Source organism: Myotis nattereri (assembly GCF_964212035.1).
Source record: "Myotis nattereri genome assembly, chromosome: 4".
In the NCBI taxonomy this organism is placed as follows: Eukaryota; Metazoa; Chordata; class Mammalia; order Chiroptera; family Vespertilionidae; genus Myotis; species Myotis nattereri.
Genome location: NC_138079.1, coordinates 87,175,359 through 87,189,606, shown reverse-complemented (window position 1 = coordinate 87,189,606; position 14,248 = coordinate 87,175,359). Strand labels below are relative to the sequence as shown.

The 14,248-nt window shown below is 46.4% G+C and overlaps 1 protein-coding gene across 2 annotated transcripts in view; it reads left to right on the top strand.

Moving 5' to 3' along the window:
- Positions 1 to 14,248, top strand: part of CALN1 (calneuron 1) — a 419,388-nt gene that overhangs the window by 76,135 nt on the left and 329,005 nt on the right. Inside the window, exon 1 of one of the 2 annotated variants that reach the window (XM_081090573.1) lies at positions 10,900 to 11,738. The exons of the other annotated variant lie outside the window; for it this stretch is intronic. The gene's annotated coding sequence lies outside the window, so the exon portion shown is untranslated. Of the gene's footprint in view, positions 1 to 10,899; positions 11,739 to 14,248 lie in introns of those variants that run through there. 2 annotated transcript variants of the gene reach the window in all.

Genomic DNA, 14,248 nt, shown 5'->3' with positions numbered 1-14,248 from the left:
CCTTACTTTAGTGATTGTGAAATGGTTATGCTCTCTACATTTATTAGTTGGCATTCTTCTACAAAAAGAACTGTCCCTCCTCTCCTTCCTTAAAAATGTTTTTGGAATCAGTATTCAGTTATGAATCTGAGTCTATTTTTTAATGACTGCAAAAAAAATGCTGAATGTGTTAATTTATTATTCAGCCAGCATTTTCAGAGTGCCGACTGTGCTAGTGGCTGGGTATGCAATGTTAAACGTCAGTAGATATAGTCCCTGTCCCCATGGGACTTACCTTCTAAGTGAAGGAAAGGGGCATTAATGACCACAAATGAATGTGTAAATGTAAACTTTGGGCTGTAATTGGTTCTGTAAAGGGAGCATTTATTAGGAGGATACGAGCTGGTCAGACAGCTCCCTAAGGAGGCGATGACCTGGCTGAGACCTGGAGGAGAAGTACCATTGCTTCTGAGAAGATGGGCTGTGAGAGCAGAGTCCTGAGGACAAGGGAGCGCAGGGAGCATCCGGACATGGGCAGGAGCAGGGCACACAGGTGGGCTCAATGGCAGCCAGCAGTGTGGAAAGGCAGAGAGAATACAGAGCAAAGAATAGTGTCCGATGAGCACAGAGAGGTCGTGGGCCAGGCCATGGCGGGGGGCGGGGGGTGGCGGTCATCGTCCATGGGAGAATTTGGGTATTTTTCCTGAGAGCAAAGGAAGTGTGTTTTATAGATGGAGTGATGCCTTTGAAAAAAGCATTCAGCCAGAGCGGGGTGGCTGAGAGACCCGTCAGTCAGCCTCAGTGAGGCTGGTAGAGAGGGGTGACTGCTTGGTTACAGTGCTCTACTGGCAGTCAGAGAGGTCAACAAACCGAGAAATGTGTACGATACAAAACTAACGTGACTCTCAGTGATGGAAATAGTCCATATCTTGATTGTGAGATGGTCCCATGGGTGTATTTCTCCCCAAATGATCAAATACCCCAAATAAGATCCAGGCACCTCACTTACATGTAAATTTTACCTAAAAACAGTGCCCTATCAAGTGAGAAAGACAGGTGCAAAACAATACATATGGTGCGGTGTTGTCCGTATACAGAAGCAGCACCATCTGGACAATAGCTCTGGGCGGACCCAGAGGATAACAATAGTGCTTCCTCCCAGAGCAGAGCCGAGTATGTGGAACACAGAGGTGCTAGAGGTGTTTTACTCAGTACTGTTTTTACTCTGGGCCTTGAACCATGTGAGGGGCCTTGGAGATGCATTGGGCATGGGGTCAGGGAGGAGAAAGGTGCCAAGAATGACTCCAAAGTGGTCTGGCCTCCAAAATAGAGGGTTGTGCCAATTATTGAACTAAAGGTACAAATGAAAGGTATCAGGTCTGGTGCAGAATAGGTGGGAAGTTGGAGGCGTGGGGGGTTATGACCCTAAGCACAGAAGAGGGATTGGCCTGAGGCGGGAAGAGACGGGCCTCCACTGGGGAAGGAGGACAGGATACGTGGCCATGAAGGTGGCAGGCTTGTATGGAGGGGCGCAATGAACATTACTTTTCCGTATAGCTTTGTTGACTTTGCCACTGCTGACAAATTGAGAGGGAACAATAAGTTGCACTTTTTTCTCCCTTTAGTTGAAATTGCTTCGAGTGCTGGGGTCAGGCAGATGGGATCAAAAGGCCAGCTTTGTTGTACTGCGCTTGGAATGAGGTAATTTACCACCTGGCCGGTCACTGCAAGTGAGGGACACCTGCGAGCTCGAAGCCAAACAGTGTCCTGGCAGGCGGAACAGCCCACGGGAGAGCTGGAGAGGCTGGGCTACCAGTCCCTTCCCTTCTTCCAAATTCACCAATTAGAGAAGTGAGTGAGGAAGCGGGGCTACGCTAATTGATATGGTCCACGTGGAAACATGAAATCCAAGTAAAGCAGATTCCCTACCACCAACTTGCCCTTCAGTATTCCCAGAAACATGTCCATCTCTCTACACTTCCTACCAAAATTGGGTGTTAGGAATACTTTAAAATTTTTATCTATTGATTGGGCTAAAAACATAATTCATTATGGAGATATTTTTCAACTACAGTTGCCTGGGACTCACTTTTATAGATTCTGAGTCAGTTGGCTTGGCATGACTCTCAGATGTGCATTTAAAAACATTCAAAAATCTCATTCCTGGTGATCCTGGTATATAGTTAACATTGAAGAAGCTCTGACATTTTATTGGGTTTGGGTGGGTGGGTGCTGTCAGCAAATGCTTCTCTCTACCTTTGGTTAGAAAATGGCTTTTTTCCCTAATCTAATCCCTCCCTTTCCAATCCAAAAGCTGGGGTTCATTAACATTGGTGGTGGTGGGGCACAGGGTCCCTCCCCAGCCTCTGCTCCAGAGCTGATCTGAGGTGAAGGGGAAGCCTGGCTCTCTCCCGGGCCCTCACTCCAGATCTCTGCTGTCGCGTGGGGTGGGGACGCTGTTAGGGAGGCTGCTTGGCCTACAGCGCTGTGCTGGGTCTCCATCTCAGGAAACGTGCTCAACCCCCAGCATCCGATTTCATTCGGGTTCAAGCTGTGCTATGTCTGGCAACAACTCCTCACCATTTGTAGGAAAAGGTTAAGGTTGTCCGAAGTCTCAGAATAGTTTTCATTTTAATTGTTAGTGCCTTTGTTGATTTTTGTAGGTTTCATGGAGGAGGCTTTAAAAATGTCTACTTATTTTGCCATATTTCCTGGAACGCCCTCCTTTCTTCCCTGAATTTAAAAAAAAAAAAAAAAAGCTCAGAAGTGTTTATGCTGAAAAACAGAAATTTCTAGCTCCAGGCTCTCTCTCCCGCCCCGAGGCAATTATGTTTAAACAGTTGTTTCAATATGCGCAGATTCAATAATATGCTCAGACATTTTTCTTAATTTATAGATTTTAGTTAATATATTTTGATTCTCATATTTTTATTTCTGTTCTATTTTTAGATCTTTTATTATTTATTGGATCAGTCAGATTGGGCTAGGCTGTTTCTAATTCTATTTACTATTTTGCTTTACATATTTTGAATGTATGCAATTAGATATATCTAATTAGAGATATCTTCCTGGGAGACTGACACTTTTATCATTATGAAGTGTCATTCTTTATCTTTAGTAAAATCTCTATACCTTAAAATTCACTCTGTTGGAAGGAAACCAGACTTTTGGTGGTGAGCATGCATAGAGTATTCAGATCTTGAATTATAATGTTGTATACCTGAAATGTATATGTTGTTATTTAATTTTAAAAAAGAGTATGCCATAAACCAAAGATTATAATTAATTCAATTCTCTGCCTCTTCAATCTATAAACAAACAAACAAACAAACAAACAGTAAACCAATAGAAATGGAGACTTAGAGGCCCAAGCTTTCACATTTCCTCCCTGATCTTTTCCATCAAGCTACTTCTCTATTTGTATTATTAAAAGACGCAAATTAAGTTCTCTGTTGAGACAAATAGGGGACATTTTTCACTGTGTTTGATATTAGTACACTTGTGCCAGCTTTCTTTCAGTTAGTGTTTGCATATACCACCCTTTCATGTTTGAAAATCCTCATATTTAAAGTATGTATTATAAGTTTGCCGAAACCGGTTTGGCTCAGTGGACAGAGCGTCGACCTGCGGACTGAGGGGTCCCAGGTTCGATTCCGGTCAAGGGCATGTACCTGGGCTGCGGGCACATCCCCAGTGGGAGATGTGCAGGAGGCGGCTGGTCGATGTTTCTCTCCCATCGATGTTTCTGACTCTCTGTCTCTCTCCCTTCCTCTCTGTAAAAAATCAATAAAATATATTTAAAAAAAAAATAAAGTATGTATTATAAGCAAAATCTAGTAGGACATTTGTATATTCATATCTCATCCAACAATCTTTGTCTTGAATACTGAATATAGTTACTGATTTATTTGGATTTCAATTTAAAATCTTACTATTTACTTTCCATTCATCTCATCTGTTTTATGTTCCCCTTTTACTCCTTTCTTCCTTTTTGTGGAATTAAGTATTTTTATTATTACTTTTCCCTCTTATTAGTTATATGTTCTTTTATTATTCTTTTATTGACTACCCTAGAGGTTGCCACATGTATCCTTGACCCACTGGCATATACCCTAAGTTAGTATATTTATTGCTTTGATACGATGCAAGGACCTGAGAAAAGTTTAACTCAACATTTACTTCACTTCCACCTTTTGTATGATTGTTGTTATGTGTGTGTTTTAATCCTCACCTGAGGGTATGATATTTTTTTAATGCCTTTTTTTTAGAGAGAGAGAAAGTAAAGGAGAGGGAAAGGGAGAGAGAGAGGGAGGGGGAGAGAGATGGAGAGAGAGAGAGAGAGAGAGAGAGAGAGAGAGAGAGAGAGAGAGAGAGAAAGAGGAGAGAGAAGCATCAATGGGTTGCTGCCTGTATGTGCTCTGACTGGGAATTGAACCTATGACCCTTTGGTGCATGGGATGATGCTCTAGTCTAACCACTGAGCAATGCTGGCCAGGGCAACAGTGTTTTGTAGTTTTTAGTATACAGATCTTGCCCTCGTTAAACTTATTCCTAATAGTTCATGTTTTTGATACTATTGAGAATGGTGCTAGTTTTCAAATTTTCATATTCCAATTGCTTACTTTTGGTATTGATCTTTTATTCCACGACCTTGATAAAGTCACTTACTATTTCTAACAGCTTTCATTTATAGATTCCTTAAGATTTTCTACATAATCATGTTAATTTTGAATGAAAACAGTTTAACTTTTTTTCTCACCAATATATATGCACTTTACTTCTTTTAATTGCCTATTTCACTGTTGGAGTTCCCAACAAATGTTCAGTCGAAGCCCTGGTCCTGATTTTACAGGGAGAGCGTTCCATCTTTGACCACTGGGTGTGATGCCGGCTGTAAGTGCTTTGTAGGTGTTCTTTATCGAGTGCCCTTCTAGTCCTGCTTTCTAAGAGTGTTTATGATGAACAGGTCTGGAATTTTGTTCAGTGCTCTTCGTGCATGCATTCGGATGAGCATGATTTTTTTCTTCTCTGAGTATGATAAATTACTCAGATTCATTTTTAAAAACATTTAAACGACCTTTGTTTCCCTGGGAAAACTTCAAATTTTAAGATATCTTTTCCTTTTTATGCATTGCTGGGTTTGATTTGCTAATATACTGTTAAGGCTTTTGCATTTATATCCATTTTCTTTTCTTGTAAAAATTATTTGATTTTGGTAACAGGGTAACATTGGCCTCATAAAGTGATGAGACATGTCATCCTCTATTTTATGAAAGATTTTTTTTATAAGATTGGTGGTTGTTCTTCATTAAATGATTGCTAGGATTCACCAGAAAAGTCATTTGGGCATAAAGGGATTTCTTTTTGTTTTTGAAAGGAGATTATTAATTAATTTCTTTAAGAGATATAAAGTTATTCAGATTTTCTATCTCTTCTTGGATGTTTTGTCAATTTGTATTTTTAAAGGAGTTTTTCTATTTTACATGTTTTCAAATTTATTGGCATAAAGTTGTTTGTAATATTCCTTTGTTATTTGTAGTGTCTTAAGGATCTATAATGCATAATCATCATGCATAATATTGGTAATTTTGCTTTCTTCATATTTTAGAATCAGTTTATATAGAGACCTATCCATTATGTTGACATTTCCATTATTTTTTTTTGTATTGTTTGTTCATTTTCTATTTCACTGATTTCTGCTGTTATCTTTATTTTTTCCTTCTTTCTATTTTCTTTGGGTTTAATTGCTTCTCCCCTGCTCCCAGCTTTTTAAAGTCAAATTTTAGAATATTTGTTTTAAACTTTTCATCTTTTTCTAAAGTAAGCACTTAAGCTTCAATTTTTTTCTTTAAGCATTGTTGTAGCTATATCCCACAAATTTTAAAATATTGTTTTTATTTTATGTGGTTCAAAATATTTTCAAACTTCCTCTGTGATTTATTCTTTGACTTATGCTTTATGTAAAACTGTATTTTATTTATAAAATATTTGAGAATTTTCTAGGTATCTTATTGTTATTGATTTCTAATAGATTGCTCTTGTGGTCAGAGACTATTCTGTGTGATCTCAATACTTTACAATATATTGAGAATCCATCTGTGGCCCAACATATGGGCTATATTTTATGAATATTCCATGTGTACTTGAAAAGGTTGTATGTCTTGCAGTTATTGATGAAGGAATCTATATATTCAATTTAGTCAACTTATTTGCCAGTGTTCCACAAGTCTTCTCTGTTTTTTTAATGTTTTGTCCATTCTGAGAGAATTGTATTAAAATCCACTATATTTATGGATTTGTTGTTTTCTTCATGTATTGTGCTTCATGTATTTTTTTAAAAATTATCTTTAATTGGTGAAAGTATTACAGATTTTAAAGCTTTATTAGGAGTATATTTGGGTTGTTATATTTTCTCAATGAATTGAGCTTTTGTCATTATGTATTAACCATATTTTTTTCTGGAAATCTATATATATAAAAGCCTAAGTGACTAAACGACTGAAAAACCAAAGGACCAGTTGACTGGTTGCTATGATGTGCACTGACCACCAGGGGGCAGATGCTCAACACAGGAGTGGCCCCCTGGTGGTCAGTGTGCTCCCATAGTGGGAGCACTACTCAGCTGACTGATGGGCGCCAGATACTGGGCTCAAGGCTGGCAAGTGCAGCTGCAGCATGTGAGCCTCTCCTGCCTCCGTGGCAGCACTACCGAGCGGCGGTGGTGGCAGGTGCAGCAGGGCTGGGGTGAGCGGGAGCGGCAAGGCCCCCAGCCTGGGCTCTGACTCCTCCCTAGCACACTCCTACATCCCCCGAGGGGTCCTGGATTGCAAGAGGGCACAGGCCAGGCTGAGGGACCTCACCAGTGCACGAATCTGTGCACTGGGCCTCTAATATATATATATATATATATATATATATATATATATATATATATATATATATATATTTGTTTATCCTCACCCAAGGATTTTTTTCCTTTGGTTTTTTAGAGAGAGTGAAAGGAGAGAGGGAGGGAGAGACACACACCCACTCACACACATCGATTGGTCGTCTTCTACACATGTCCTGACCAGGGCCAGGGATCAAACCTGCAACCCAGGTATATGCCCTTGACTGGGAACCAAACCTACTACCCTTAGGTGTGTAGGCTGATGCTCTAACCACTTAACAACACTTTCCAGGGCTTGTGGCCATATTTAATTCATCATAGTAAAAAATTTATTTACAGTCTTCTAACATGAAAACAAACACAGAAACACCCCAAAACCTCAAAAATTCTCATCTCCTTGTGGAACCAGGCTCAGGCTTGAGGTCCTGGATCTGCTCATCTAAAGCAGGTTCAGGGGATGAGTCTCCCAGGGTAAAATTCTTCTCAATATGAAGGTCTGTAAGCTAAAGAGATGATTTATCTCCTCCCTCCTCTTCCCTAAACACCCAACATACACCAGTGAGGCAAAAATATAATAACTATAATAGACACCCTATTCAGTAATGGAGGGTATGGGTGGTATTTCTTGTAGCAGTCACTGGTTCATAGCAATTTTGAAATCCCTCTTGGAAATGTCATCAGTTCCTTAATTAGGGCCTAGTCCTGCTTCTTGGGAATGATTCTTGGCATCACCTTTTGGGCTCTTGGTTCCACTATCTGAGTCATTCACCCTCTCCCATTATAAACGGGCCCTGTTCACAGCCGGTTTATTGCCTCTTAGATTGGGGATTCGAAGGCCTCCTTTCATTTTGTACTGTCTTTGTCCCTTCACTCCCAAACTAGTATACTTTCTTTACAAACATTGAAGGCAGCCTGTGATTCAAATTATAAGCCCCCCATTAGACAAAAGCCATACTTACAAATCTCTTTAAGAATAGGCCCTTCTGTATCTTTAGCCCCCATGAGGCTGCTGAGGGACTATGTCTCTAAATTCCTTGGAAGCCCTTTGGGCATGCTCTCAAAGATGTGTGATGTCTTAACAAAGGATCCGATAGCTGCATCTTTACACAGAGATCCCATGTTACTGCTCTGGATGTGAAGTTTTTGCTTGGAGATGCTAGAATTAGAAAGTTATTCCTTCTAACCCAGAAAGTCCTGGTTCTATTTCCTCTAAGTTCTACTAAAAAAAAAACAAAGTAGTTTCTTCTTTAACACGTCTCCACTTGTCTTTTAGCACAGGCAACTAGAAAAACACAGCTTGCACTTTCTCTTTCATCCTGGAACTCTCCCCAGTCAGATCCATGAGTTCATGAGGTATCCTTTTCATTTGTCCCATAATGAGAGGCAACAGTTTTGCTAACTGTCCTACCAGTATGTGACTCAGGTGCTCTTTTCTCCAGCTCCCATGAGCAGTTTTCTTGGTGTTCTTCAAGTCCCTGCCAAGAGTCTTCTGTTATCTTGCAGCTTTCAATAAGGCTCTTTCAAGAAACTTCTAGCTTTTCCTCAGTGTCCAATCCCAAAACCATGTTTGAAGTTTTTGTTACAGCAGCACTCTACTTCCAGATACCAAATTTTGTTCTGGTTATCTGTTGCTGCCTAACAACATTCTAAACCTCTTGTCTCAAAGTAGAGAATGTGTATTGGAAAGAACTCAAAGCATTCGATCCTCTGTATTTAGTGGGCTACATGAAAAACGTTACTCTCTCACATATGCTTGCCCACATGATTTTTCTTTTTTCTGCCTATTTCTGTTCAGAATATAACACACCACTTCATCACTCTCTACCCTTGGCTGTCTTGGAAGTAGATTTATTTACTGAAGGCAAAACAAAAGAATGAAGGTTAGGGGAACAGAAGAGGTAGAGGCAGGAATGACTTTGGCCATGCCAGAAAATTATTACTGTGTGGTAAGGTAGCAATTTGTCCAGGTGTCTGATTTGTGTACCTTTGAGTCCCAAAGCTGGAGGCAGGTGGTTGAACAAAGTTAATTTCTAGCTGTCTTATGGAGGACTGAATTTTTCTGGGTTGGAGAGACTACTTATGCTAAATCCAGTTGCAAATGTATGATAAAGGAACCCCCCCCCCCCCGTTTTGTTTTATGATAACTTGAGCTTCCATTCTTAAAATTGGTACAAGATTGTCTTTGGCATTTTAATAAGAAGGAGTTGACGCATTTTGACCCTTAATTAATGTATATTGAACAAAGAATAAAAGTTAGAGCAAGAATACCAGGGCCTGTGAACCTGCAACTCCCTTAACATGGAAGTCTCAAAATCATCATATTTGGTGAGGACCAGGAAACTCGATTTGGCATTCTCACCAAAGTTTGACACCTGGCTTCTCTAGTTCTTGAGGTCTCTTGAGCTTAGTACCTTGATCTCTCCCCCCCCGCCCCCCACCCCCAGGTAATCTCTTTGATATGTGTCAATTACTCACCGATAATGCCAACATTTATTGAAAGCTTACATTATGCCTGGAGCTGAGTTAGCTGAGGGAACTGCTATTTATGTTGTCACATTGAATCACAACAACCATGGGGGTTAAATACCATAATTATTCCCATTTTACAGACAAGGACAGTTGAGATTTAGAGAGAACAAACAACTTGCCCAAATTCACACAGGCAGTAAGTGAGAGCAGAGAGCTTCTGCCAGATATGTCCCACCCTGGTTAAATGGTGACCTTCACATTCTACCGTATGTGTATATAGATTTGCAAGGGGCTTTGATGACAGTTGCCACCCAGAAAGCGACAAACAATTGCGTACATAAGCAACAGATTGTTTGAAGATGCAGCTTTCATCCAAACTAAGAGATCAGAGGGAAAGATCATATTGAGACCCCACACTCTCTCAATTCATCTGCCCATGATCCCTCATGGAAACCCCTGGAAATGCCTTCTATGCACATCTCTGAACTATGTCCATAAGACTCAGCCAGTGGCTCAAAAGGTTATGAGATAACTTGGGGAGTAGGGCTGGTACAAGAAAAAATAGTAATAATACAGGGTAGCAAATACAAATGACAAAGGTGTGATACAAGGAGTACTGTGGGGGACTCAGGAACCACTCGCAGGCTGCACGCCAGCAAGCACAGATAAGGAGGAGACGCTGATGAACTTGTGCCACTGGCTGGCAGGGCCAGTGTCCACACTTCCTCGGCAGCTATACCAGCTGGCAGAGAGGTGATGGCTGAGCTGTTTGCATGAGATGCTCGTGGCAGTATTGCCTGCTTTGTTTCCGATTGGTGTAAGAATTGTTATGCTGTAGCTTTTCTTTGATTCTGCGAATTGGAGTCGTTTGAGCTGGTGAGCAGTCATTCTGCCACCTAGAGCAGGCAAGACACGGGAGACCCTGGAAAGAAGAGTGCTGTAAGGAAAGAGCATCCTGCTCCCGCCAGGTGGGTGTCCCTTCTGCCTTGGCACTCTCAGGGAGGAGCGGAAAGGAACGGACAGGCTCCTGACTTTGTCTGTGGGACAGTCTGAGATTGAGGACCATCTTGCTATTTTTTATTTTCATTTTTACTTGCAACACAAACCTTCGCTTCACGGTGCATTCTGTCAGCTTCTGGGCACATGAGAGGTAGGTGGGTGGGGACCGGGGAAGGTGACAGGAGACTCTTAAGCAACTATGTGGTCCGTCAGGCATGGGGCAGAAGAGAAAAAGGGGTCTGTCTGCGAGTGGACTTGACAGAGGTCAGCGCCCTGCAGGTTTCAGATAGTCTAAGATTTCTAGCTTACACCTGTGTCCAAGCGCCCTCTTCCTCTCCTCAAATCTATTTGACCTTGGGGGTTGACGGGCAGTGGCCCAAAATGTGCCTCCCTAGAGAGTAGGGGTGGGCAAGCGAAGAGCTTCCACCTCCTCCACCCATTTCTGCAGCCCCGGCGAAGACGCAGGTGTGATTGTGGCCCAGGGGTGTGGGCACCGGGGATGAATTAGTTAAGGTGGGGGGCGCCGGGGTGAGTCGTCCAATACAGAAGAACAGCAGTTTGCCAGAGTGAACGTGGGCAGCTTCTTTGGGTAGGAAAGGAAGGAGGACCGTCTGCCAAGCTCCAGCTCGCCCCCCGCGTGTGCCTGTGTGCGCGCGCGAGTGTGAGTGCGCGCGCGCCAAGGCGTTCCTCAGGTTGCGCTGCCTGGATACCAAGGGAGCTTGGTTATTGGCAAGGCGACGGAGTGGGGGTGGGGGCTCCCCGACCCTCGGGGAAGCGCGGCGCGGGCTGCCGAGCCGAGCCCTGAATACCGGCTCCCGGCGCGCGCTAAGGCAGAGTGGGGCGGGCGCTGCGGGAGGCCTCCAGGCCCCGGGGGGCTCGCCGGGGAGGAGCTGGGGAGGAGGCCGAAGCTGCATGGAGTTTCTAGGGCGCGCAACTCCGGCGGGGCCTCGGCCACTGGGCTCCCGGGCGCTGCGAGGCAGCCGCGCACATGGGCTGAGCCCGCGCGCTGGGGCTCGGCACGGCCAGCGGGAGCGGGAGGGGTAGAGGAGCGCGCCGTGCAGGGTGCGGGGCACGCGAGCCCCAGACGGGAGCCGAAGACAAGGACAGGGAGGCACGCGCCCACATAGTGCTCCAAGCCGACGAGGGACTCGCGCTGGCTCGGCGCGCGCTTGGGGAGCGGCCTGGGGCGCCGTGGGAGCCGGCGGCAGCGAGGATGCCGGCGCGGGGACGCGGCCGCGGGCTGGGTGTGTGAGTGTGCGGCCAGAGCTGCCCGCCGGCGCCCGCATCCGCGCCGCCCCCTCCCTGCCGGCCTCTGAGGGCGCCCCCAGCTCCGCGCCTCCGCGCCTCGGAACCCGGGCGTCAGGGCTGTGGGCCCGCGCGGCCGGCCCTGGCCCTGCAAGAGGTGAGTACCACCACCGGTTCGCCCCCTCTCCTCGTCTCCTGCCCTCGCCTTCCCCGCGATCTCACCCCTCTCCACGGTGCGCAAAGCCCGCGGCTGGCTCGGGCCCCTCTCCCCGAAGTGGGCGGGCGGGCGGGCAGGTGGCCGACAATGCCTCCATACCTGTTGGCCCGGGCAGAGGGCATCCCAGCTCGCCGGAGCCACCTTGCTCTCCCTTAGGGTGGCTCCTGGACGCCGCCCGGGGGCGTGGGGCTGGGCAAGGGCCATGGGTGTCCCACTTGGGTGTCCCGGAACTGTGCGGGCTGTAGGTTGGGGGCCAGGCGCCAGGGCGGAGGGAAGGGACCGGAGGGCAGGGATTCCGAACCGCAGCCCAGGTGGGAGGGCAGCACAGCTTCCAGGTCTCCGGGAAGCCGGGAGTCATGGCGATCAGGCGAAGCGGGAGGCGGGGGGCAGGCTTCCCTCCACCGCCAGCTCCTAGCGCGGGCTGCTCCCCTGCCTGGGCGCACGCTCCTCGTCTCCACCGGATCGGGTCCGGGCCCTGCGGAGTTCGGGATAACCCGGGAGGCCTCCGGCAGCCCAGACCGGGACCTGCTGACGCTCAGCTGGCCCCTGGGCACCAAGCAGCTCCGTGGGTCTGGCGCCTGTGCAGCGGCAGGCGCCGGCTCTCAGGGTAGTTTGGGCTGAAACTCGTGTCCCAGCCTCCCCGGACTGGCGCCACAGGGAGTGAACTTCCTCAGACTTGGCCCGAGGGCTCCCCGGCAGCAGCAGGTAGTTCTGGGGCCGGGCTGGGGGCCAGGGCGAGCGGGGACCGCCTCTCACCTGCGGGACGGTGGTGCGGAGGATGGATCCAGGGTTCGTTGATTCGTTTCGCCTCGGAGGCGCCAGCCACGTGCGCCCTCTGCCCCCGCCCGGCCCGCCGCGGCGCTTGCACAGCTCTTTTTGGTTTGGGGAGGAGTGTGTGGGAAAGGCGCCTTCCTTGCCGTTGCCCAGGTTCCGGTTCTCAGCCCAGGTGAAACGGGACTGCAGTTCCTTGGGTGCCAAGACCGGGGCGCCATCCCAGCCCCTGAGTCTGTGTGTTCCCAGAAAAAGGAGCCTTAACCTGGGCTCAGGGAATAGGGGCTCCTTGCTGACTGTGTGTGGCTATGTTGGGTCGCGAAGTCTGATTAGTTGTAATAATAATTACATTCTAGAGTGGATTAGAGCGGCCTCGTGATAGAGGCGAGGTGACCTCTATCTAGAAGAAGGGTGAAATTTCTGCCCTCTGTATGTCCAGACACACCCAGCGTCTGTGCAAATGGGAACACTCTTAACTCTCAGGATTTCCACATTTTGCTTCTTTAACTGCTGACTTTTAGTAAAAAAAAAAAAAAAACCAAAAAACTCTTTTTCAAGTCAGGCATCAGAGCTTAGGAAAGGGTTTTAAAGCCATTTGGTGTGAAATTGTCTGGAGGCTAGAGCAGGACAGGTTTTTTTTTTTTTTTTTCAAATCAAAGCCTGACTGCAGCTCTCCTTGGCTTGCTGGTGGTTTTAATTTCATTTTTTTTGGGGGGGGGGGAAGGGGGAGTGTTGATGGAGTCCCAATTTTATTTATCTGAGGCTTTGACTGAAGCCTAGATGGCAAGTGAGACCTCCCTCCCCCGTGCTTGCAGCTCTGTTGTGGCACCCAGTCAGGATTCATTCCTGGGCTCCAGAGCTGCACAGCCAGCGCTGCTAGTCCCTTAGGCAGTTGGTGGTGGCCCTGATGAGTGCCCCGTGGATGCTCTGGGCTGCGTTCCCCCAGCAGCAGGGCCCTGCTTTCCGAGTTCACTGCAGACCTGTGGGTTTTTCATGGCACCAGCTGCCCGGAGAACAGCGATGTTTACTGAGAAGCTGGTCTAGGACACTGACATTGGTTACTGGATATATCCAAGTGGAGTAACGAAAACAAAACTCGTAGGAAACCCAATCCCTAGGCTATTTTATTGGAGGAGCGCTAAATCCTCTTAGAATGATCACCTTTCTCTGAACTCGGAATGTAACTATTGCCAGTAATCAGGCCTTCGGTGAGGGTGCCGAGTAAGGGCTTTTTAGAAAGAAAATAATTTAATTCAGCTGGTTCTGTGGAGAAACTGATGGGCATGACTTGATGAAGACACACCACTCTATGGGGAGGTGGGGATTGGCATGCAGTGAGGGTGTGTGTGTGTATGACAGCTGCTTGGTTGACTTGAACATTTATCTCCACGGTGGGAGGACTCTGATTAGTGCTTAATACTGGGGAGTGTTGGGCTCCAGTCTAGAAATTTCTTTTCCGTAGAGAGTGGACAGTGTGCTCCGAGGCCACCAGCCAGCGAGAGAGGTTTCTGTGCACTGGTACTTATGCCTGCAGTCCAGGCTTTGCCAGCCCAGTCTGCCACCGGCTGCCCATGCCGTACTCTTGGGTGGCAGAAAGGCTGCTGGTTCTTATGCTGAGAGGAATTCTCCTGGCTCTGATAGAACTTGGGACCTTTCAGGTCTTTGAAGACACTCTTGAT